The sequence below is a fragment of the Mauremys reevesii genome, linkage group 8 (assembly GCF_016161935.1).
Source record: "Mauremys reevesii isolate NIE-2019 linkage group 8, ASM1616193v1, whole genome shotgun sequence".
Taxonomy (NCBI): Eukaryota; Metazoa; Chordata; order Testudines; family Geoemydidae; genus Mauremys; species Mauremys reevesii.
Genome location: NC_052630.1, coordinates 11,086,195 through 11,110,189, shown reverse-complemented (window position 1 = coordinate 11,110,189; position 23,995 = coordinate 11,086,195). Strand labels below are relative to the sequence as shown.

Below are 23,995 nucleotides of genomic sequence, written 5' to 3'. Positions count from 1 at the left end.
TGGGATAAGGGACCATAACACTAAATGGAAAGCTGAGTTTCAAACTCTGGAGCATTTCAAAGATTGTAATTTTCAGTGATCTCCACCAAATTTTCATCTCATGTTTTATATGAGTTTTAATCGGAGCGGCAGAGCTGAAATCCCATACATCACTTTGGAAATGTACCCTTGGATGTCAAATATAAACCTCCCGTGTGTCTTGTATGCATGGATTGCCAAAGTTTAGATAAAGAGCTTATGCAGTAAATCCCAAACCCAGCAAACTCATGTTGAAAATGTTCCTAGAATTTTCAAGATGGGAAATGATAAATAGTTTCCCAAGCTACATAAACAAAGTGAAATGGAGGCTACCACGTAAGCATGTTAACAGTGTGTATGATGATTAGTTTGGCTTCATGACAACCTCCATGCCAAGATAGAACCTATTCAGTAATTAGTCCTTGAAAGGGTTGCCTAGTACCTATACCACCTCAGGCTGTGATCTTGTCTTCTATCATTGCTATTTTTATTAAAGACCTGGCGGTTGTGGAAGGTCTCAATAGGCAAGTTCCTCTGTCTTTGCTCTTGGGGTTTATGATGTCACCGGAACCCCTCATGTAATGTGTTTTCATGTAATTCAATTGTCTGTTGTTAATTCTGCATATAAAATGTGGGTCTGACTCATAACGGACAGATTAAACAAAGGAGGGGATGTGGGAAGGAACTAAAGTAGGGCGTGCGTCTGACGAAGTGGGTATTCACCCACGAAAGCTTATGTTCCAATACTTCTGTTAGTCTATAAGGTGCCACAGGACTCGTTGTTGCTTTTTAAAGTACGGCTGGTATGCAAGGACTATTGATTCTGAGAGATTTTTGTGTGAGAAATACATTGAAATGGTGTTAGGACTGGGCCCTAATAGGCCAAATAAGTTTCAAACTTATCAGAGTCAAGTGTAAATGAAAGGCAGGTAGGGAATGAAGAGCATTCAATTATGACTTATGATTTAAATAGAACTTATTAAAATTAGTGCCAAGAATACGCTCCTGAAAATGGGGTGTGTATCTCTCCTTCTCGCACTCACACTCTCTCTCTCTCTCTTTCCCCTTCTCACTCTCACACTCTCTCTCTCTCACACTCTCTCTTACACTTGCACACACACTCGCACTCTCTCTCTCCCCCTCTCTCTCTCTCACTCTCTCACACACACACAGTTACGCTCACGTCTGTTGGCAGGATCAGAGCCCAACTCAGCAGTGATTCACCAAAAATAAAGTCCTTGGTGGATTAAAGAGTATATAGTTTTAGAATACATGATATGGGCAAATTATGGCCATTCTATTCCTTATGCAGAAATTGGTTTTGAAATGCTAATGGGCATTGACACAGAGACACCCCTAAATGGTCAATAACTGTTTACCAGGCTGACCCAATTTGTAAAATGTGTTGAATGTTGTATTGTGAAACTCCGGAATTTCATAACAGGGAGAAGTGCTAGGAATGCTAAGAGGATGTTTTTCATAATGCAGGTTACAGTTTGCCACCATAGAGAGATTAATTTTAATTTTTAGCATAACTAGAAATGTATATGAAATAAAGTTCAACTGCTAATAACAGATTCTGATTTGATCAAATTCATCAATATACATTTTGTGATTATTTTTATTGATTTTTTTCATAAAGGAACAAACAAGAAATACAAAATGACTTGCTACATTTATACTGCACATTTCACAGGATATCCTATACAATTATGCAACTTTATAACTCATCAAAGCTGCAAGACCAGACAATACAAAAGCAGACAAACTTACACAGACATAACATGTCTGTGGGTGGAAACAACCATAAAAAAGTAATAAAAACAGACAGGTCAGGTAAAATGGGAATCTGGCATAATTTGAGCGATCTCAGCATTCTTTGTCCACATGTACCAAGAAACTGCCCACATTTCTTTTAATTCATATAATTGCTGTCTAGGCTGATAAGCTATTCTTTTATTCGCTACTAACTCAGACAGGTCTGAATACTGCTCTATTCTTGGCATAAGCATACTCCTCCATTTTGTAAAATCATATGCTTGGTAATCATTCCCAGCATAGGCGGTACATAACCTAGGATATAGTTTTCAGCTAAGGCTTGGTTGCTGAAACCAAGCACTCTTATCTCTACCTCTTTTCACAACCTCATCAACATCAATAAAATAACAACTGATGGGAGTGCACTGCAGATACAGGAATAGAGTAGGTGATATCAATGTATCTTGTGACTGATGCAGAACAGTGAGGGCTAATGGAGTCGGAGGGCGGTTGAATCATGCCCTTCATGTGAGAAATATACAGTAGGGTTCTGCAACGTAGGTTCTACAGTAGGGTTCAACATCTGCATTAACATCACTCCTGATTATATCAAATAAAGCTACTTCTTTTTTAAATCTCTTGCGCAACCCCCCCCCCCCAAAAAACATGCTATCCAGCATGCTCTTTAGACAACATTTTCCCTGTGCATCATAATCCTTGAGGCTTCTGTCCTGGTGGTAATCTAGCAATTAAAATAAAATGTTACTGTTAATTAAACCTGCCATTCAACCGGAGAGGAGTATTGGTTATTGAAAAGAGCTGGATTTGATTTTGTCAGTTTGAAACAGAGGTTAGAGACATTTGCAGAGTAAAACTTTAATTACGAAAGGAGATTTGGATTAGCATATGAGGCAGAGAGAGAGAATGAAAGTTCCTTTAAAGCCATTTGAATATGCTTCCTATGAAAAGAGAGAGAGAGAGACCTAAATACCAGAGCAGTTAAAGAAAGCTAAACAGAGCTAAAGCTTATGGGTAGAAGAGACTGAAGTGAGGTGGAGGGAAGAGTATAGAATGCTCCTGTTCAGTCTACTTTCCCCTGCCTCTAAATATTCAGTAAATGGAGATATTCAAAGTCAGAAGACAGGATAGTGGGCTAGATGGACCTTTGGTTTGACCTAGTATGGCCATTCTTATGTTCTTAAGACACACAAAACATTTTGGATATGGGGCTAAGAGGAGCTTGTATAGATTCCTTAAATTTCCTTAAAGGAGCTACTGCCTGTTCATTATCAAAGACCTAGTTCCCTTAAGAACATTCTGCAGTGGAAAAAACAATTTGGTGTCAATTTTAGTGTGTTTACTGCTTCCTGAAATTCCATGTGAGATGTGATGTGGTAACTATTTTCACTGAGTAAGGGACTTGTGTAACACCGATGGAGCTCTTCATCTGGGATGTTAAGGGTCCTCTGTAACCACACAATAGTTTACATACTCGAGAACAACCCAACAGAAAGATGTGAGGCTGGAGAATAAGTTGAAGTCAAGTGGTCAAAACTAAAGAGGTGTGAATGTACTTCTGGGGACTTTCACACTGGTTTACACTGGTGTATTTCTGTGGATGTCAATGGAGTTTTCCTGACTTACACGCAAGTGAGAAGAAAGTCATGGGAGTCTTTCCAGGGACTTCACCGGGCTTTGGATCAGCCCTTAGAGAATAAGCTTGTGGTTGTGGCTATAGAAGCTAAAGGATTTCTCCCACAGAAGAAAATATAAGTTAAAAGTCTTTGCTTTCAGCAGTTACTTTTATAGTCTCCACCTCTCCTGACTACTACCTGGAGCTTAATTTAATGATTTTCTCCTTGTTACTACTCTTATTAAGCAGTGTACAGATTGGGGAGGGAAAAGACTTGTTTGGTAGGAAGATCTAGAATTAATACAGTATTAGGTGTAGAATTTTACTAAATGTGTTTTATTTTCTTCTTTTAAAAGTACAGACAGTAATGGTTCCTCATAAGAATTTAATGACCACAAATATACAAAATATTTTAAACTGCCTATTGGTGAGACAATACAGCTGACTAATAGAAAAGGAAATTGAGTTTGATGTATTGAAACACCCTTTAAATGATACTGATAATTAGTTTATGGGGAAGAACACATGAATTTTATTCCTAATTTCAGGCTTTTCTTTTCTATATGATTATAATTTCTTGGCATTATCAAATATACTAATAAACAATTTTTGAATTTTTTCCATTAATAGTATGACAGAATCTTCTCCTCTTTCTGTTAATTCACATAAATGACTTCAACTCAGGAGACTAACAAATTAGATATTTTATGATATGACCTTTTCTGTAGACAACCGATTTTCTACGCAAGGGCCTTTGAACTCGTTTACAGAATTACTATTAGCTACCAAGATCAGGTAAAATTAACCCTTGATACTTTACTCTCTGCTCCAAACCACACCCTGAATTGCTCAAACACCTCAGGGTTCCATTGTGGTCATCATATTTGCTGAGTAAGCAATGAGTTAGCAGAAGAAAGGAGGAAGAATGGAAGATTTTTGCTAGAGGAATGAGTCATTCCGACTAGTCACGAGCCAATTAAACACATACACCCAGATTTCTGTCCAAGACAGTGCCATTGTCAAAAAGTGATTTAGCTGATAAAGGATGATGTCTGAGAAGTGCCAAGAGCTATGTAGTTGGTAAACTGATTTATTGTATTTATTGTTTCTATCCGACAGATGAATGTAATTGATTGCCCTCCACCTCCTCTGTTCACACAGAAACCAAAGCCATTTTGTTAATAAATCCAATATATTTTGAGCCTATGATCATAGCTACCAGCAGTTATAAGTTCCTGCAACAGCGAAACCTCTTGTCTTTAAAGTGCTCCAGTTCCTGCACTAAGTTTGAAATGTGCTGACTGGGTAATGTGTAAGGATTTGGTAATTAAAGGTAGGATTTTCAAAAGCACTCAGCAAGTGTTTCTATAATTCTGCTTCCGTTCAAGTCAATGGTGAAATGTCCCTTCACTTCAGTGGGGACCAGAGTTAAGCCAATCATGGGAGCCCTTGAAAAAGGATGTCCTTTTTCTACACTATGGACATTTTGCAAAAATTTCCCATCATTGCTAACACAAGTTCAGCTTTACCAGTTTTAACAACCTTGAGAGCTGCAAGTATGGTGAGGCAATTGGTTGCCACCACTATTTTAAAGACCACTGCAGTGATTCACAGCTAGGTTACTCCAGTTTTATGCCCGTGTAATGTGCTGATTTCCAGTGAGTTTCACGGCTGTAAAACCACAGTAAAGCCATGTTGAATCAGGCCTCCTGTCATCTATATCTTCTCAGAGAAGGTTGAAATGATATGAGGCGTGATTGTCACAAGCTTTCAGCCTTGGCAGGCAAGTTAGACCAATTCTGAGTGCTTTTGAAAAGGCCACCCATGGTTCTGCTTCCACCAGCATCCCTTGTGCAGCATGGCTCCCAACATTGCATGAGTGAAGCTGAGCTGGTTTTAGGAAGGGTGGAGAATTTTTGCAAATGCCCCCAGGTGTAGACAAGATTTATGAGGCTAAGCTGGACTCTCAGCTACCCCAGTATAAATCCTGAGTAACAAAACAGCCATCAAAGGAGATGAGGATCAGCTTTATGGGGTTGTTATAACGTGGTGGAATCTGAATTACATGGTATAACATAGTGGAATCTAAGGAGATTTCTGCTACTGAATGAGAGAACCAAACAGCGATGCCTCAACATGCCCATACACCGTGGCCAGTGCCACTTTTTAACAATGAAGTAAAGGTTTATTTTGGTTACAGTGTGATGTATAACGAAACTCCCAAAGTGACACAAAGAGTAAGAAATATACTATGGGATACGTTTGACAAAACAAACAGTACTAGTGATAACCACCAAGTGACACAGACTTTGCAAAGATAGTGGTCAATTGCCAAAAGGTAAAGAAAACAAACCATCCGAGAGTATGCTGACAAGGCAGGGACAGTCCCAGTATTTGCTCCTGCCAAGTAGTTTCAGGTACAGTTGAGATGGTCCGATCCAGTTTCTATGTCTCTTTAACTCTTGAACACAATAGTTTACTGGGTGCCACAGAAACTTCCAGTTCACTTGCACTTGTAACTGGAAACATGAACAGAAGTGAATAATAGGAGCTTCTGCAACCTGTTAGCATTGTATTCGGTTTTAATTCTTACGTAGCCACAAAAGATCTAAGGGCTGGTACCAGCTGAGACAGTGGCCTATTTTCTCTTATTATTTGCCTTGCTGTACATGACTCTGCACAAAGTGAAGCTGTTTATATTGCTAACAGAATGCAGAGGCTCCTGAGCTCTGGATGTTACTTCCTGCAACTATCATCCAGACGGAAGTTACCCAGAATTGACACATGGGAATAGCAGGTTACATTTAGAGATGGGCCTGAGGTGCAAAGGTTGGTTACTGAAGCATTCTAATATCTGGACTGTAGTTTTTGCCTCTTTCCTTTCTTTTCTTCTCAGGCATTTAGTTTGTGGAGCTCAGAATTCATCCTTCTGTGACAGTAGTAGGCGTTAATTTGCATTACACTAGTGCCTGGAAAACCCGAGGGTTAGCACTCCACTGCACGACCAAATGAGAGAGAATCTCTGGGCCCATGAGCTCACAATCCACGTGGCAACCATGATGCATTCTGTTTTGTCCCCGTTGTTGTTAGTGATGCAGCTAAAGTAGCTTTGAAACAAAGGAATTCTGACTGCACCAGCCAATAAGGATGGGGTGAGGGGAGCTGTGGGGAGAGTACTACTTAGGTGAGCCAGGGAGAGCTGGGGCAGCACTCCCTCTGTTTTTAGAAGAGGAAGGGGAGATACACTCCTCTTCAGTCCTCCCGACTAGCTATCCCAATATCCAGTGCCTATTCCCCTTACAGTAGACTGTTTCTTATTTTGCAAAGGCTGGAAGCCAGACTGGCAGAGGCCTCAGCCAGTGAATTATTGGTGTACTGCACACATGTAAAGTTTCCTTTGCAGCTTAAGCAAAATGTTGTTTTCCTCTGATAATTGTTTTTGCCACATCTGTACTGACTTTAGGATCCAAACCAGAGGTATGTGTTCTTAAATGGACGCTGGGAAACCCTGTCCTGATGCCTGTCATATGTTGTTTTCATTAGCATCCCAGTCTTCTCTGGGAGGAAAAATTCACTGTTGGAAATACTGTGCAGCCAGCAGGAGGAGCATACATATTGTGTAACCTAACTGCAGCTTTTCTCTGTACTGAGAATTCTTGATGGCATTAGAAGTGGAGCGCACAAGCCAATACAGTTGATTTAACTTGTGTCAGAGATAAAATAAACTCACCGCAACATGTGACAACCACAAAGCGGCCTCGAAGGGCCACCCATGAAGGTGTCAAATGCTACCACCTGACCTGGCAGTTAGGCAGTCCTCCCCTGCGTGTCACACATTGGAATCGTGGACTCCTTATGGTTCCCAGTCCTGCAGGTGCGACAAGACCCCTGAATAGAGTGTGGGGCTGTAGGTGGGACTTACCTTTGGATATAATCAGTATGCTGGAAACAGGAACCATGTGGGCCTGATTCTCCCAACCTTGTTCAGAAAAACTGTCATTGACTTCAAAGGGAGTTTTGCCTGAGTAAGGACTTAGTTACACTGGAATTGCTATCCTGCTGTAATAACTCAGTGAGCTGTCTCTGTGGTTAGTGCCAGAGGCTTCAGAGGAAGGTGCAAGAATGCGCCAGCAGGCACTTATAATCTATCTGTAAGGAGAGTTTCCTTCTCTCTTCCCCCCGTTCCCCCAGTAGCTAGAGAGGTTCGGTTATATCCTGAAGTATGAAGAGTTGTAGCCCCTCCAGACCTTGTTTGGCTTTTAAATTCTCACTATTGTAACTCCAAAGGTTCTCCTCATCCATATAAATCTCCTAGCTTTTTCTGAACCCCACTAAGCTCTTGGCCTCAACGATACCTTGTGGCAGAGTTCCACTGGAGAATTTTGCCTTGTGTGAAAATAGTCTTTCCTTTTAAAAGTGCAGCCTTTCGGTGTCCTTGAGTGTCCCCTTGCTCTTGTATGATAAGAGGGGGCGAATAGAAGCAAACTGTGAGGTTGGGGTCCTTTATTGTGGTTGTCATGGTTTAGAGCTACCTGCATCTCTGAAAACACTTCTGGTCATCAGTCTGAGGTAGAATCCCACTATACCCCCACCCTCAGACCAGGCCCAGGGCTACAGCGCCCTGTGTACTAATGGTGATTACTCAGCAGGTCCGACTGGCTGTAGTACCTGCGGTTCTTGCCTTCGGGATCTGTGACCAGCAGTGAATACATTAACTCCAAACGGCCGCCTTAAAGCACAGTATAGTTTCATGTTAGCCGTAGGAACACAGCATAATGAGAGAAAAGGGTTTTTAAAACAATAGTGGTCTATGTGCATGTCTATCTTATCCCAGACCTCCCCAACCTTTGGAGTTCCCCAACAGTCTCTGCCTCAGTGTCCCATCTGCCTTCCTCATAGGACCCTAGCACATGGGACTGGAAGGGATCTCCTGGGTCATTGAGATCTGTTCCCTGCTATTGCAGGAAACCCTGACATTAAGAACAGGAGTACTTGTGACACCTTAAAGACTAACAAATTTATTTGAGCATAAGCTTTCATGGGCTTAAAAACAAAGCTTATGCTCAAATAAATTTGTTAGTCTCTAAGATGCCACAAGTACTCCTGTTCTTTTTGAGGATACAGACTAACATGGCTGCTACTCTGAAACCGGACATTAAGGTGGCCACTCACACATTCCCAGAACACTAGACATTCTGCACGGGGAGGGGCCCTTTTTAAGACCTGGAGGGGAAAGAGCAGTATCCCCCATCAAATACTGGCCAAAACCACATCTGGTTTGGTCCCAGTACCAGATGGGGAACTAACCTCTGAAAAAGAGGACAGCCCTGCAGAGGTGAAAGTACGGTAAGAAAAGGAGACTGACTGAGGGAGGGAGAGAGATGCCTGCTACTTGCATAAGAATAGTTTAAACTCAGCTGTTCCCTGATGGTTCAGCCCCCAGGGCTAAGTTTCTGGCATCCTTGTTAATTTCACTCACAGTAGCTGGGGGGAGGGGGCCAAGGGGAGGGTGTGTTTGACCATGGCAGGGGCAGTCCTTTTCTGCCCCCGGGATGAGGGGATCTCTCCAATACTAATATACACAACAAATACAAGCATTTGGCTGCACAGCTTAAATCCAGAGCTAATAAAAGCAGGTGGAAGGGGAAAACTCACTGTCACATTGGTTTCTTGGCTCCTCCCTCCCCCTCCTCCAGTCAGGCTGCAGACAAGGCTCTGCATTCCTCTACCCCTTCCGCCCCCCACAGCAGTGATTGTCCTCTAGTTTGCAGTAGGGACACTGGCTGAGATGCCTGCTGCTGCTACCTGCAAAAGAACAGTTTACACTCAGCTGTTCCTTGTGCAGTTCAGTGCCCAGAGTTAGGAGCCATTTCTGGCATCCTTGTTAATTTCACTCCCAGTTGTTGTTGGGTGTGTGTGACCATGGCAGGGTCAGTTCTTTTCTGCCCCTGGGATGAGGGGATCTCCTAAACACAATCAAAATCAGGAACCATTTCCAAGTTCAAATCTATCCCATTCCCTCCCCAGCAGAGGATCATGGTTGTGATGTCCAAACTGCTTGCAGATCCTCTTTGAAATGTTACTGTTTAAAAAAAACAACACAAAAAACACAGAGAACATGGTGGAAAGATGTGTCATGATGATTAGGGTTTATTTTGGGCAAAGCAATTTTGCTAAAGCAACTAAAGATTCACAGGGAAAGCAAATAGCCCCTATAGACAAAACCACAAAGGGATTGGAGGGGAAAACTGAATATTCAGGGAAATTATTGTGCCTCCTTTGAAAGAAATAGTAGTTTTCATTCCAATCCACCCTCTTTATATATTGATTTAAACACCTGAAATGTCCTTAGGACATCGGGTGCAATCTCAGATCTCTTTTTGTTTTGTCCTGCCTACAGAGTGCAGAGGATGAAATTGACAAAACTTTCTCTAAATATCTTGTATATTTCATGGAGGCTATTCCAGTTGTCCTTCATTCACCCCTGACTTTCCCTTCTCCCCCACACACCCCCCCCCCCGGCTCCCTCCCTGGCTGGCTGGCTGTGGTTTTTGCCTTGGTTACTTACTCCTTAGCAGGCCCAGCCCAGCGGCACCTGCTGGCTCACTGCAGGCAGCAGCGCACAAGGGCCAGTTGCTGGGGTTGCTGCTGGTCAGTGGCAGGCTGCAGCTGCATTGTTTGTGACACATTCATATACATACAGTCAGAGGTGAAAGTAAGCTGGTCCGGTCCGGCGTACCGGCAAGAGCCAGTACACCGTGCTAGACCGCACCGGCTTCCACGGCGGGGATTTAAAGGGCTCAGAGCTCCCCGCAGCTGCGGGCAGCCCAGAGCCCTTTAAATCCCAGCCACGGCTCTGGCGGCCGGGCTGGGACCAAGATTGAAAGGGCTCCGGGCTTCCCTCAGCGGCAGGAGCTCTGAGCCTTTTAAATCCCTGCCCCAGCCCCGCAAAGCTCGGGGTTCCCCCTGGTGGCCAGAGCCCCAGGCCCTTTAATTTGCCCCTGAGCCCCAGGGGGCCCCCAGCCACCTCTGCAGCTGGGAGCCCCTGGTTGATTTAAAGGCTCTGGGTCTCCCAGCCACAGCTGGTTCCCCAGGGCCTTTAAATCTTGAGAGGCCACGCCTCTTCTGGATGAGGCCATGCCCCCCTCAGGACTCCGGCAGTACCGGTAAGTCCTGTAAGTTACTTTCACCCCTGCAGCCCTGTTTAACACTGGATGGGGTGGCCTCCCCACTTGTCATATAATGCTGTTAATAAGAGAGTGTCTCTGTCTTTAAACTTTTCTGCCCCTCTGAGGGCTGGAGAAACCTGTTTAGCAAGCCCCATCTGTGGGGGAGACAGGCCAAATGAGGCAACAGCCCTGTCTGGGGGGGAGATAGCCCAGCCAGAGCATCACAGCAAATGGCTGCAACATTGTCCATAAAGTGTTTGTTGAGAGGGGCATGTGAGGATTTCCCACCTCCTCTTCCTGAGGTGCATTTCCTGACAATGTTGCTAGTGAATTAACACAATGTCTGCATACAGTTAACAACACAAGAACCTGATCAAGATAGAATATTCAGAAAATATTACAGGCAACTCTGAATCTGTCAGTAGAGGAAAATAAAAATATCCACATTTATATAACGTAGCCAAATTTTAGTGCATTAATGGCCATCAAAATATTTTCCCATAAGGCAACCACTGGCAGCAACAGGAGCCCATTTACTAGTAAACTTCCGCTCTTTCTGCTGAGTGGTTACTGCCTGAACTTCTGTTCTGCAGCCAGGTTTTGCATCTATTATCTCAAGAGGCTTGTATCTGCACATGAAAGAGCAGCAAGGATTCATTGGGACCCAAGATGAATGAGATCAAAGCATAGAATACATGTGCTAGAGTGTTCAGTTTCCTTACCATTAGCACACAGCCTTATGCCATTAGGCATGACTTTCTGTCTGTTCGTTAAGATGCAAGCACAAACTCCTACAATAAAATAAAATCTGAAAAACAGTTAACACAATACAAGCACCAAGAAAATAAAAACTAGGGGGGAAAAAGGAACTAAACACCAGGTGTTCATTGATTGGACGTATCATATATTTAGACTTACCGAATACAAAGAAACTCCTCTTCTGAAGCTGTAGGTACTTAACCATTGATTTTAAAAATACACAATTCATACACAACTCCGTTTAAAACCAAGCATAGAACTGTCCCCACATAAGCAATCAACCAAATAGGTGAGCTCACGCTGAGACAGGGGATGACAAATAGCATCATAGTGTGAACTAAACTCTGACATGGTTATGAGCTACTTTTAAACAAAACTTTTGAATTAATTAGGCCTTGTAAATCTCACGAATAAAATGCAAAATAACAAATACTATGTTGCCTGTGTATTAAATCATGGAATGTCAGAGATGGATGTAAACCATTAATAACGCTCTCCATAACTGAGTGGGCAAATTTAAACAGCTAGAGACACGAGCATGTCGTCGTAGCTCAAAAAATGCATAATTCAAGGTTCACAGTGAAATTGGTATAAGGAAGAAAGAGGAGTCATGAAATAAAAGGACCAGATCTTCAGCTGGTGCAAATTTGCACCAGTGGATGCCAGTGGAGCTATATCAATCTGGCACATGAATGTAGAGGTGTTTATAGAAATGCATAACATTTGAACAGCCATTGAGCGGTGCGTACACAGGATTTCTGATAGAAACATGTGGCGAAAGTACGGTTGGTTTTAAATGTCCAGAACTTGAAAAGAGCTGAATGGCTTTTGATGAAAGTCTCTCAGGAGACTGTGCCTGGAAAATTCCAGGCTCAAAGAAATTTGATTGTGAAAGTTAGGAACAATTGAAAAGGCGACAGCAGCCTGTAAATGGAAACTGCATTTCAACGTTATACATTCACAGAAGGAGTGGTAATGGTATGCACTAACATTCCAGATGCTTTCCTTCATTTTAGTAGCAGCTGTATAATATTAAAGATTAATTCTTTGCTGCCATGTGTTGGCACCCACTCTGTGTTCGTGACAGGAATCTGCATTAGCAGTTAGCTCTGAGAAACTCCAGTTCTCCATGTCATAAGGATAAGTGTAATAAGAAAGGTTTCAGAGGGGTAGCTGTTTTAATCTGTATCAGCCAAAACAATGAGGAGTCCTTGTGGCACCTTAGAGACTAACAAAATTATTTGGGTATAAACTTTCGTGGGCTATAACCCACTTCATCAGAAGCTTGGAGTGAAAAATACAGTAGGCAGGTATAAATATACAGCACATGAAAAGATGGGAGTTGCCTTACCATGTGAGGGGGCTCAGTGTTAACGAGGCCAATTCAATCAGGGTGAATGTGGATGGATTGAATTGGCCTTGTTAGCACTGAGCCCTCTCACATGGTAAGGCAACTCCCATCTTTTCATGTGCTGTATATTTATACCTGCCTACTGTATTTTTCACTCCATGCATCTGATGAAGTGGGTTATAGCCCACGAAAGCTTATGCCCAGATAAATGAGTTAGTCTCTAAGGTGCCACAAGGACTCTTCGTTATAAGAAGAAACTATTCAGTGCTGGAACAGTTCTAAAAATAAAAATAGCCTGTGTAATTAAAAGCATTACAAATCCCAGCCAAGCTCTAGAATGCAAAGTGATCCCTTGGCCCAGGACATTACCCAAGGAAAGAGCTCAGAGATGATGGTAGGAAATTCATCCCACAAAAGGGCCCATTTTTAGATTGTGGCAGAGGCAGCACGCTGCTGGATTGCCTTTGCCCAGGAACTGTGGCAGCACTAGGGGAAAGTACATTGCAGAAGTTATTGCTACGCCCTTTGACAGAATACACAGTGAAATCTTCTTGCACTCGACTTGTGCACACAGATTCAAGAAAACCCCTGGTCCCACTGATTTCAATGGGATTGAAGTAAACTTCTAACTAGGGATGTTTTCCAGAATCAGGAAAATGTATTCCTGAGTGGACAGAGTGTGCGTTGGTGCACAGACTGCGTAGGGACATATGGAGACGAAGGATCCTTGCGCCCTCTCCTCTTTGCACACCTAATGCAGGGTGAGCCTTCAACTTTTGAAAGTTCTGATACAGCAGCACATGAGAGATGTGAATATACAGAACAGACGCTCAATTTCCTGCCTTCCACATATGGATACAGGAGCCCAACTTCAGGCACCCAGGTTTGAAACATTTGGCTGCTGTTTACGTAGTAAACTTGCTTCTGCTGTTCAGAAGACAGTGCCGTGCCTCATTTAACACCTTGTGTAGCTATCTTAGATACTTTATAGGGCCCCCTTCACCATGATATCTGAGCATGCCACAATCATTTAATGTATTTATCCCCACAACACCCCCGAGATGTAGGGAAATGTTGTAAGCCTCTCTGGGCCTCAAATTTCTATTTGTAAAATGGGGATAAGTGATTTGCCTAAGGTCATATGGGAAGTCTGTTGCAGAGCAGTGAATTGAGTTAAGATCTCTCAAGACCTAGGCCAGTGAGCTAATCATTAGACCATTGTTCTTCTTCTTGCTGTTTTTCTCTTGCTTTAAGGTGAAAACACCACTGCATTTTTAACTTCATTGAAGGCATAAAGATGTGTTGAGTACCTTTTAATTTATCACTTTTTTTAAAAGGGTAAGTAAGATGGAGGAGCATATGGGCTTCCAAGCATGTTATGCAAACATGGAAACAACAACAAAAGCAGCAAGATATGGCAGTTTTAAAGAGCACTTAACTTGGCATCATACAGTTGATCATGTGCTTTTGGAGAGCCAAGAGGACCATGTTATTCCTCTTTGCATTCCGGTGGTGTCACTGAAAGCAGGATTCAGCCTCAGATTTCATGAGTCCCAGCTTTTTCATTTAGAGTCAAATGTGAACTAAGATGTTGCAATAAACAGTCTGAGTCCCTGTGGGCTGGATCCACTCCCTCCTGCCGTAAAAAACTTCAGAGAGTTTCCAATACATGGCTGCAGTTGGGGGAATGAGGTTTGGACTCAGGGGGATGCAAACCCCAGAACTATGGAAAGGCTCATCCCTCCAGAAGGGAACTGCTAGCCAGAAAGAAGCGTAAGACGAGCCTAAGATCACCACACTGGATGTAGCCCTTTTAAACCTCATCCTTTGCTGACTGAGCATCAGCTAAATCCAGTACATGTCTGTGCTGGGTTTTGCATTCTTTATTACTTAGCAGAAACATTCTTGTTTTTTAATGGGGGGAATTAAATTTTTGTTTGCTCCTGGGCAGAGATCTTCTGTGCTAAAGTGCAGGCTGAAATAAATTTTTACAGCCCCATTATACACCCCTGGAAATAAGTGGTTGCAATGGAAATGGGGGCTGGCCCCCTCTCTCCCTCCCCTTATTATTGCAGCAGTAATAGCAGCACTGTAGTTCATTGTGCTGGATCTAAGTCTCCTGGGAAACTTGAATTAGAACTGAAGGAGGCTGTGAAGCCAAGGTGTGTCCTAATAGCGACAAGTGGTTTTGAACATTTACCTATTGGCTTCATTGCAAATGTAGTGGATTTATGAAAAATAGATATGAAATGCTGTCAGGCCACTTCATGAGTGAACAAAAATGCCATGGTCTGTATTTGGCATGTGGAGGATAATTTATCAAATTCATATAAACTGGACATAGTAGGAGTGCATTAGTTAAGGGTACAGAACAGTTTCCATTCTAAGCCTCTGTTTTCATTTGCTCCTACCCATTTGAAACATCCGCCTTTTGGACGGAGATTTTCCAGACTTAGCCGCTGTTTGAAGGTGATCTTTTTTAGTTAGAACAAGATTAATTCAACCATATTTGCTCACAAATGGTGAAATTTACTCCTGGATGGAGGGCCAGTACAGGGGCTATATACTCATTCAGGCCCTTGGCTCAAGTGAGACTTACATAATTCCTAAGCTTTGTGCTGGTGCTCTGCACAAAGATGAATTAATTCCACTGACAGAGCAAATATATCCTTTGCCCACAAGAGAAAAAAATCATTCTACTTCTTTATGAGCAGTTCTGCAACACAGCAGCTGGGAACAGAGAACTTTGGGTTCCCATTGAGAAGAAAGGTTCCTGGGGGGCTAGGAATGTGTTTTTATCCATGTTCTGTAGATTTACAGTGCAATGTAAACGTGTATTATTTTAAAACAATTTTATTGACGACGAAAACTGTTTTGGGGAATATTTTGATGATGTTCTCTCTCACAAGTCAGAGATCATTTCACCAAGTACTCCACTCCAGTTGAAAAGGTAAAAGAATGAATGTTTTGCAGATGCTTGTTATAGGAGGCGGATGAAAACAGCATACACAAAAATTTATTACCCTATATTTAAATTTCTTTTGCAAGGAATGTACTGTAGCCTGTCATTACACCGAGAAAGAAAATAACAGTTGAGATGGGGAATGATCATAAAACATCTCAGGGATGCTTGAGGACACACTGTTGACATTTGAAATGATATATTTTTTAAAGGCGAACGTGAACGTATTTCTTTGGCCAGGAATGGAATGGAAGGGGCCTGGTTTTGGTTTATACAACAGGGATGCTGAGTCTTTTCGGAGCAAAGAGGTAGCTAAATTCTGCCCCAGTGTGTACAAACATGTCTCCCACTGATAATAACGGGAGCCCTAGGCAGAGAGAAATTGGGGCAAACAGATGTAAAAATTCAGTTGAAGAATGTATTTGAAGATCAGTGCAGGTCCTCTCAGAAGGCTGATCCGCCGTGTGTCGTACCTTCATTTATCATTGACTTTATCCATTAACTTCCCTGGTCTAGTAACAGCCATTTAAAAATGGGATCCTAATGACTGGAGCGTCTAGGTGCAATAATAATATAATTAATAATGATAAATGAATAAAGAGCATCACTCATGACTGGACAGACCTCGAATTACTGATGTTTATCCTCCATCTGTAACCTTCCTTTCAGACTCTTTACTTTAGAAAGTGCTTTTGAGTATTAATGATTAGAAATAAAGAAAAAATTCCATGAATCGCTTTCTGAGCTATCACAGGGCTAGATCATGCAGACTGACCTTGCCCAGAGCACGGAGCGGTGTGGCGTTTTCACCACTCTCGATGGAGCACTGAGGTATTCTGGCTAGTGGGAGAAGAATGTCTCTTGGAGTTCCCTGGGTATAAGGGGTGCAGGCACATAGCTACCCCCGCCACAAAGTGGAAAATACTTCCTGTAGCGCTGGCATGTGGGCCAACAGTCTGCTTCCTTCCCACATTTTGGGGGCACTGTAGGGATAGGACAGTCCTTGACTGGAATTCTACTTGAGCCTGACTAAGGGAATTCCTGGTCAAGAAGATGGAATACTGAAAAATTAAACAGGGGAATGAATGCAAAATATCATATTAATGTTCCTGGAACATGTGACTGCAGGAAAAGGGTAGAAATGTACAGCAGGTGCTGAGGTAATGGTAACCTCTCTATACGTGAATAAGAAGAGAGGTGAACTTGAAGGCAAGTGTAAGAACGCTAAAGTTGTAAACGAGGGCATTTCCGGCAAAAATTTGCAAAGCAAGAATGTTTCAAAGTAACCCATCCACCGAAGAGTCTATTCTTCCCTACACATGCAAATGGAAATCCTTTATGCTCGACAGACTAGCACTGTCTGGCTTTAATGTCAATGTTTTGTTTTGTAATATAAGAATAGAACTTCAGAAACAGAAAATGGTTCTTTAAAATCTGTGAAATATGGAGCATGTGACATTGGGACAAACAGTTCCAGTTCCCATTGAGTTCCATAACAAGTTAAGTCAGAGCTTTTACTCTCATTGTCAAACTTTGCTCTCAGCAGTTCTAAGTTTGGGCACATCTTGACCTTTGATGCCTTACACAGTATTGCTTTTCTCTGGCATTTTGTTATGTTTTTTCCGAGCTTGACATGAAATAGAGTCACTGTGTGATGAATTACCTGAAAGCATCAGATCTCACGGACAATTTTGGTATTTCCTCTGGTTCTATTGCCCACACTAACTCTGTGTCTAACAGTTGCCATTCACAATGTCAGTAGATACCTACTGAAGGTTTTCTATGGGACAAATCCCATCCCCCTGTTCTGTGCCAGTGGAGATGCCTGAATGCAGTGGAAATGGAGCAGTTCCAGCATTCCCCACTTTGTATCAGCTGGAAAGCCTTTCAGTGCTACATGAGCATGTGTGTGTTAAGCATGAAAGTTAACTCTTAAGTACCTGCCAGATGAAGGAGCCAAAAGAGGCACGTGTGTGGGTTTATGGATGCATGCATGCTATGTGTTTGGTTAAGAGATGCGGGCTCAGTTCCTGGCTCTACCCAAGTTCTAGTGAGTCCTTGAGCAAGTCACTTACATCTTCTTCTACCTCAGTTCCCGCTCTGTAAGATGGGAATAGTAATACTTCTTCCTCCTGCTCTTTCTGTCTTGTCTATTTACACTGTAAGATCCCTGGAACGGAACTTTTTCTTACTGTGTGTTTGGACTATACCAAGCACAACGGGGTCTCATTCTGCTGTGTTCTCTAGGCACTAACATAATATAAATAGTAATAAGTGTATCCCATGTCACTGAGGTCATTGGAGGACTAGAGAAATGGTGTGGGAGCTTTCTCAGCCCTGTTCTGAACTAGCTGTGGAGTTCAGTTTTTCACAGAGAGAGCATCTCCCCAGTTTGTTTCAGTGTTTGAGTGAAGTAGGCATTACCAAAACCAAACAAACCAAAGTGTTTTAAACAGTCAGATTAAACCCCCCCCCCATTTCCCCTCTCAACTGCAGAGCATTCAGTTTCCTGTGACTCATGATCCTCCTTTTGGTGACCCTCCAAGGAGACCTCCAGAAAACCACAAGGAAGTCCTGTTATTTCTAGTGGTTGGAGGAAAAAATGGTGGATGAGAAACATTTTTTCAGGATCCCTTCATCCCCCCAAAAATACAAAATAATACAAACCCACATGTCTTTTTCTTTTCAGGTCACCATGAATTAAAACAGAACAAAAGTAACAAGTCCGTTTTTCCTCTTTTTTTGGAGTGCAATCCTCCTTCCTTTGAAGTCATGAGTAAAACTTCCATTGAGTTTGATGGGAGCAGGATCAGACTTCTGTACTGGCAGATATCAGGACTGGCATCCGTGAGAGAAGAACCAGGTATAAACCTTTTCAGAAACAGTGGTTTACATTGCAAGAATTCTTTGAGTCAGGGCTCGAGTCTGACCAGAGATGTGCATTGCACATTATCATGGGGCTGCTTCCCACTTGTATACAAAGGCATTAATGGGTTCCTCAAGATAGATTTCTCTAGGTCAGCATCCTTTATTCAGCTTTGGAAGCTGCTATATATATATTATTTTTAATATATAACATTTTATTGAAACCAAATGTCACCTCAGCTGCATTCCTACCTTGGAGCTTAAATCATTTTGATTCTGTAATTGTACTTTTATGCTTAATGCCTCTATTCTGAGTTAGTTAAGTTCGCTTTCCCTCCTTGTGCAAGTGACCTTCACTTGCAATATTTTTATCTTTCAGTTGCAAAGTACGTATGAGTCCAAAAGGCAGCACAGTCAGCCAGTGTCTACAGCATCAATTAGGCATATTTTATAGAAAAAGAAAAAAACAAACTAATGTTAGAAAGATGGGACTTATAAATTAATATAGACCCCAGGCCAAAATGAATACATTAATTTGGTTGGCATATACATATGTAGTGATTTTTAAAAGGCTAGTTACCATAGTAACTCCTGCATTGCATGGTCCATATGTTGTATCCGGGAGAGAGATTTTTTTTTTCTTCATGGAAAATTGCACCCATGAACACATGACATTTGTAAGTCTCTTAAAAAAGCAACGTTTTTCCTTTTCTTCCTAAATGTCATCAGCTGTGCAAGTGATTCCTTTGAAGTTAGATGTTCCCCTTAGTCAACCTATCAAAAAAAGGAGGGGAGTTAAATCAAAATCCTTCTTTTTTTTTTAATGTGTTCAGTAATTCTGATGAAAGCACATTTTGCCTTTATGCTCCAGGATCCATTCAGACACCACACCTGCGTCACACACCTGACACCTGTGTAAACATTTACATTTCACCCTTCCTTTCCCATAGTATTTGAGAGCTTTCAAATCAAGTGGTAGCAGTGCATACAGGGCCAGATCCTGGTTGAACTGAAGCCTGGTTTTAGTGGGACTAGGATTCGGCTCATAATACAATTCCCATTGAAGATAACCTCCAATCTTGGCTTGGCAAAAGACGCAGGTAAGCGTTAATGGGAGAAAAGGCCCCGGGCCACAAAATCTGGATGCAGATCCAAATCCAAACCTCCCCCAAGCTCAGGAGTGTTGGGACCTTCTCTAGATGACAGTGTTCTGAAATCAATCCATATGACTAAGCTCAAGTTTCCTGCTGTTACTGGAAAAACACATGTCACGTACTTGCAGGGGACAGAATACCTTCATTTGTATGGATGCCAAGTCTGATAGGATATTACTAGAACTGGTTTGTTGAAACATCCTGGGTTTGATGAAGTTTTTGTCACTTTTCTGGGGTGCAGGGGTCTCTGGTCACGTATAATGGAAGGGGAGGGAAGGGAGCAGGTGAGAGAGAAAGCAACCCTCTCACTTTATAGGCTGGTGCTTAGGGCACTAGCCTGTGACATATAAGCCACAGGTTCAAGTCCCTGTTCTACTTAATTCAGAGTGATCTGGAATGAAAACCTCTGTTCTGAATAGAGAACAAGAGAAAAATTTCAAAACCTCAGAAGTTTCTATGAGATGGAATTGTCCTCCTCTGGACAGCTTTAGGTAGTATTATTGTACAGAAATTCAATCCATGTATTTGTACAGTTTGGGCCAGAGTCTCCGATGTGTCTGAGCTGCTCTCAGCCCAGCAGAGTGGGAGGGACACAGGTGGCTTTCTGAGCATTTCCACCCCTCATTGGTGGTTGATTCAGCAAATTTAGAGCAGCCTCCAGGCAACCTTAATATTGGTGTTTCCTGAATTTTTTGTGCTTGGCTTTGAACCTTAGCACAACTCTTAACATCGTCATTATCTTTGGAGGGGACAGGGAGACAGGACATTGAAAAACAAAGGAATTATATCATATGCAACTATAATGAGTCGACCCCCTGCCTGAACAACCATCAGTGTTTAAAACCAGGGCCTTCAAAAACACACCACAGACCTCTATTGCTCGAGTTAAAGGAGTTAACTCCATTAGCTGACAATACTCCTGGCTGTTATCCTTCAGTATGCTCAAGCATGCAACACAAGCTTTGTTAGCAAATAATACAGATATTTGCTGTACAGCATAGAATACTGGGAAGACATATGCACATACATACTATAGATCAGTTTAATTCCAGTTGACTTCAGTGGAGTTGTTACACCACAGATTAATTTCATTCTGCATATCTAATATTCACCAAAAATGCAGAGTCACTTGAATAAACTTCATTTCTAGCCTTATTTTTCCAGCATTTCTCATTAAAGACTACACCCCTGTTGCCACTGCTCATGCATTTGACAGAGGCTGTGAATGCTGGCTTCTTGGAAAACTTTCTTTCCTCCTTCTACAGCTATACTTCTGTTTCAGATTGCAAAGGTTTGACACCCTACCAATAAAAAGAAAAGTTTATAGTTTTTATCCTGCAAACTTCCTAAATGCAGTTTCCATTATTAACACAAGCATGAGAACTAGTTTGCTTATATTGCTTCACCTGGGGCACATAAACTTAGTGGGCAGAAAATACCGCCTTGCAATAAAAGAGTTTTATATAATTGCTACCTCTTGCAGTAAGGGACAGCTAGTGTTTGAAAGTTTGAAGCTCATTTACGTCATTGAAGTAAGCCTGGGCTTGAAATTACTGTAATTTATATTTTTGAAGCTCAGAACAAAAATATGACTATCCAAAGGGCAAATACCTTCCAAATCACACATTAATAGTTGTGATTTAATATGAACAAAATTAAAGGTTACAGTTCTCTGCCGTGATTCCATTTATGCAACTGAGAAGCTGCTGCTGTTATTTTGTTATGTAATTTGTAAGTTTGTTATTTTGAAATTTCTTTATGTGGTTGCTTTCCTCCAATCCTTATTAGGTGGCTGTGAATGTGCCCCTTACTGATGAGAAGTGCTAACACACTTTGCATTACTATCAGGTAGGTAGATGAAAATCTCTATTTTTTTCATTGTTATAAGTTGGCACAAGGATGAGAATAGCCTGAAACTACCCAGGTTCTTCCCTAGAATATATTCATGGCATTATATACATGGACATTTGACGGAACTCCACGTACACACTTCCGGCTTTGGGACCCAGAGCCAAACATTTCCTGGTTTTGTATTTATGACACTGAAAGCTGACTGAGCTGTCTTTATGACATGGCCTAACGCTGGAAATATTTACCTTCTCCCTCGAACTAGAAAGAGCCTTCTATGATCCATATTTATATTTGGTATTTCAAAACCAAACCCCTTCCCCTTCACTCCCCCAAATCCCCCCCAAAGAAACCCCCAAAAACAAACAAAACAAAACACTAAATGCTTGTAAACCTGAAACTACCCCTGATTTGCTCACCTCTATCTGGCACATGCCATTTTAAAATCATGCCCTTTAAAGTGATCGTGTAGCCAACACAACTTGATCTGCAAACAGAACATGATTTTGTCAAATGTTTTCATTTGTTTATTCAAACTTACTCAGTGCATTTTCTTTGTTCATTTCATTTACTTACTATTCAAAAACTCTATGGTGATCTGTGTTGCTTAGTTCTGTTTAGTCTCATAAGTCACATGGCATTTTTTCTGTAGCCTGACTGGGTGGGTGTAACCATTATGATCAGATTTCTAGTGCAAAAGTCCATAGAAATTAATTTTAAAAATGCTTTCCATGGGTATTTGTGTGTGGGAGCTTAATGTTCTGTTTCTTGGATCATTCCACCACATGAAAGCAAACACAAAGGCAGGGCAAAAGCAGAGGAACCATTTCCTGTTAAGATGAGGCTGAATATTCATGGCGCATTTTGTGCTTTATTTGTCCTGTCTCTGACCGTAACCATTAGGGCGACCATATTGGTCACCGTTTTTTGTCTGTGCATGAATAATGAGAATTTAAAGCTCAGTCTTTAAGATCTAACTTGGCCAAAACTCTTCTAAACACCCAGATTCTGTTTAGGAATCTTTGTACTTCCAACTCTTGTGATTCTTTTGTGAGTCTTACATTATTTTGTGCTTTCCTTAAATCCCCAGCGCCTGGACTCCTGTGATTATGTGAGAAGCTCAGCTTTCATTGTTAAAAGGGTAATCTTCTAGTCCACATGCTTAAAAATGTGACCTAAATGTGCATGATAGCCACCATCTTGGCCAATACACCAGGATTGAACTGGAGACGTCCAGAGCTGAAAGCATGAGCGGCTGTAGTTTGAGCTAACAAATCAAGACTTCCTGCTATGGGCTGTAACAATTCATATCCTCTGTGGATCAAGCCCAGAGAGGGATCTGTAACACACAATCACCACTGGATTAAGTTTACAATTATTTTCAAAAATGAAAAGGCAGATTTAAAAAATACCAGAACAAAATGCATAATTTTTTTTAAAGATCTTATGATTTTTCAGCCAATCTCATGATTTCTTGGTGTCTGACTTAAGATTTTTGAAAACTCAGGGTTGGCAATATTGCAATCTTATCAGGTTTTTTTGTTTATCATTACTTTCTACTAACATCCATGACCACATGTCGTTTCAATGAACTTTGGTGAGGAAAGATCCTATGTATACCTATTACATGCCCACAAATGGTTGTCATCTCCCCTATTTTGTTTCCTTTGTGGTTTTATTTTCTTGTGAAAAAAACAGTGTGACTGAAAGGATTATAATCATAATGTTTGTTTTCCCTGGCTTTGGTACACCTAAAAAAGCAGCAATAAAGCCCTCTATAAAAATTATGGTATTTATTTTTCCTGGTTGAGTCCACAAAAATGCAACCTGCTTCTGCTGAAAAAAGTATCGCTGGGCTGACCTGGTGCAAAACTTAAGAATTTTGGTGAACCTTGCTGTGCCGAGGCGAATGGCTATATGTGTCAGTACCTGATAGCTGTGTTTCTCAACCTTCTTTGGTTGATGACCCCTTCTTCAAAGTTTAAAAAATATCTTACATTAAGAGTAAAAATGTACCAATTATGATGCGAGGTCTATAGTGTGTGTGTGTGTGTGTGTGAGAGAGAGAGAGAGAGAATACTTGTCCATAAAGGGTAAGGATGTGTGGGGAGTAGGTGAGTGAGATTTTCTTTGCCTTAGATTTTACTAAGATGTTTAACCCCTCATGAGACACATCCTCAGCTGTCTTTCGTGACCCAGCTGAGGGTCATGACCCACAGGCTGAGAGAAACTGCTGTATAGGTAGGTATGATATACACATTCACAATCACTCCATGAGCGTGCCTGCAAACCGAAGCAATGATAATAGGCCTCCTTTTGAGCCTGCTAGCCATGAGCATGTCCCTTTCAAAGTGTGGTGATCCTCCTTAACATTAAAACTAATTGAGCCAGTTCAGATCTATTTATTCTTATCTTTGCAGCTTTTCACCATTTATCTTTTTAGTCCCTCATCCCACCACACAGATGTACAAATTACGT

The 23,995-nt window shown here is 41.7% G+C and overlaps 1 long non-coding RNA gene across 1 annotated transcript; it reads left to right on the top strand.

Moving 5' to 3' along the window:
• The first annotated feature begins 6,551 nt into the window (after positions 1 to 6,551).
• On the top strand, positions 6,552 to 23,164 carry LOC120370955. Its single transcript, XR_005584082.1, has 4 exons — positions 6,552 to 6,886; positions 18,421 to 18,513; positions 21,458 to 21,517; positions 22,608 to 23,164. It is a non-coding gene; the product is annotated as an uncharacterized LOC120370955 (long non-coding RNA).
• The last annotated feature ends 831 nt before the right edge of the window (positions 23,165 to 23,995 follow it).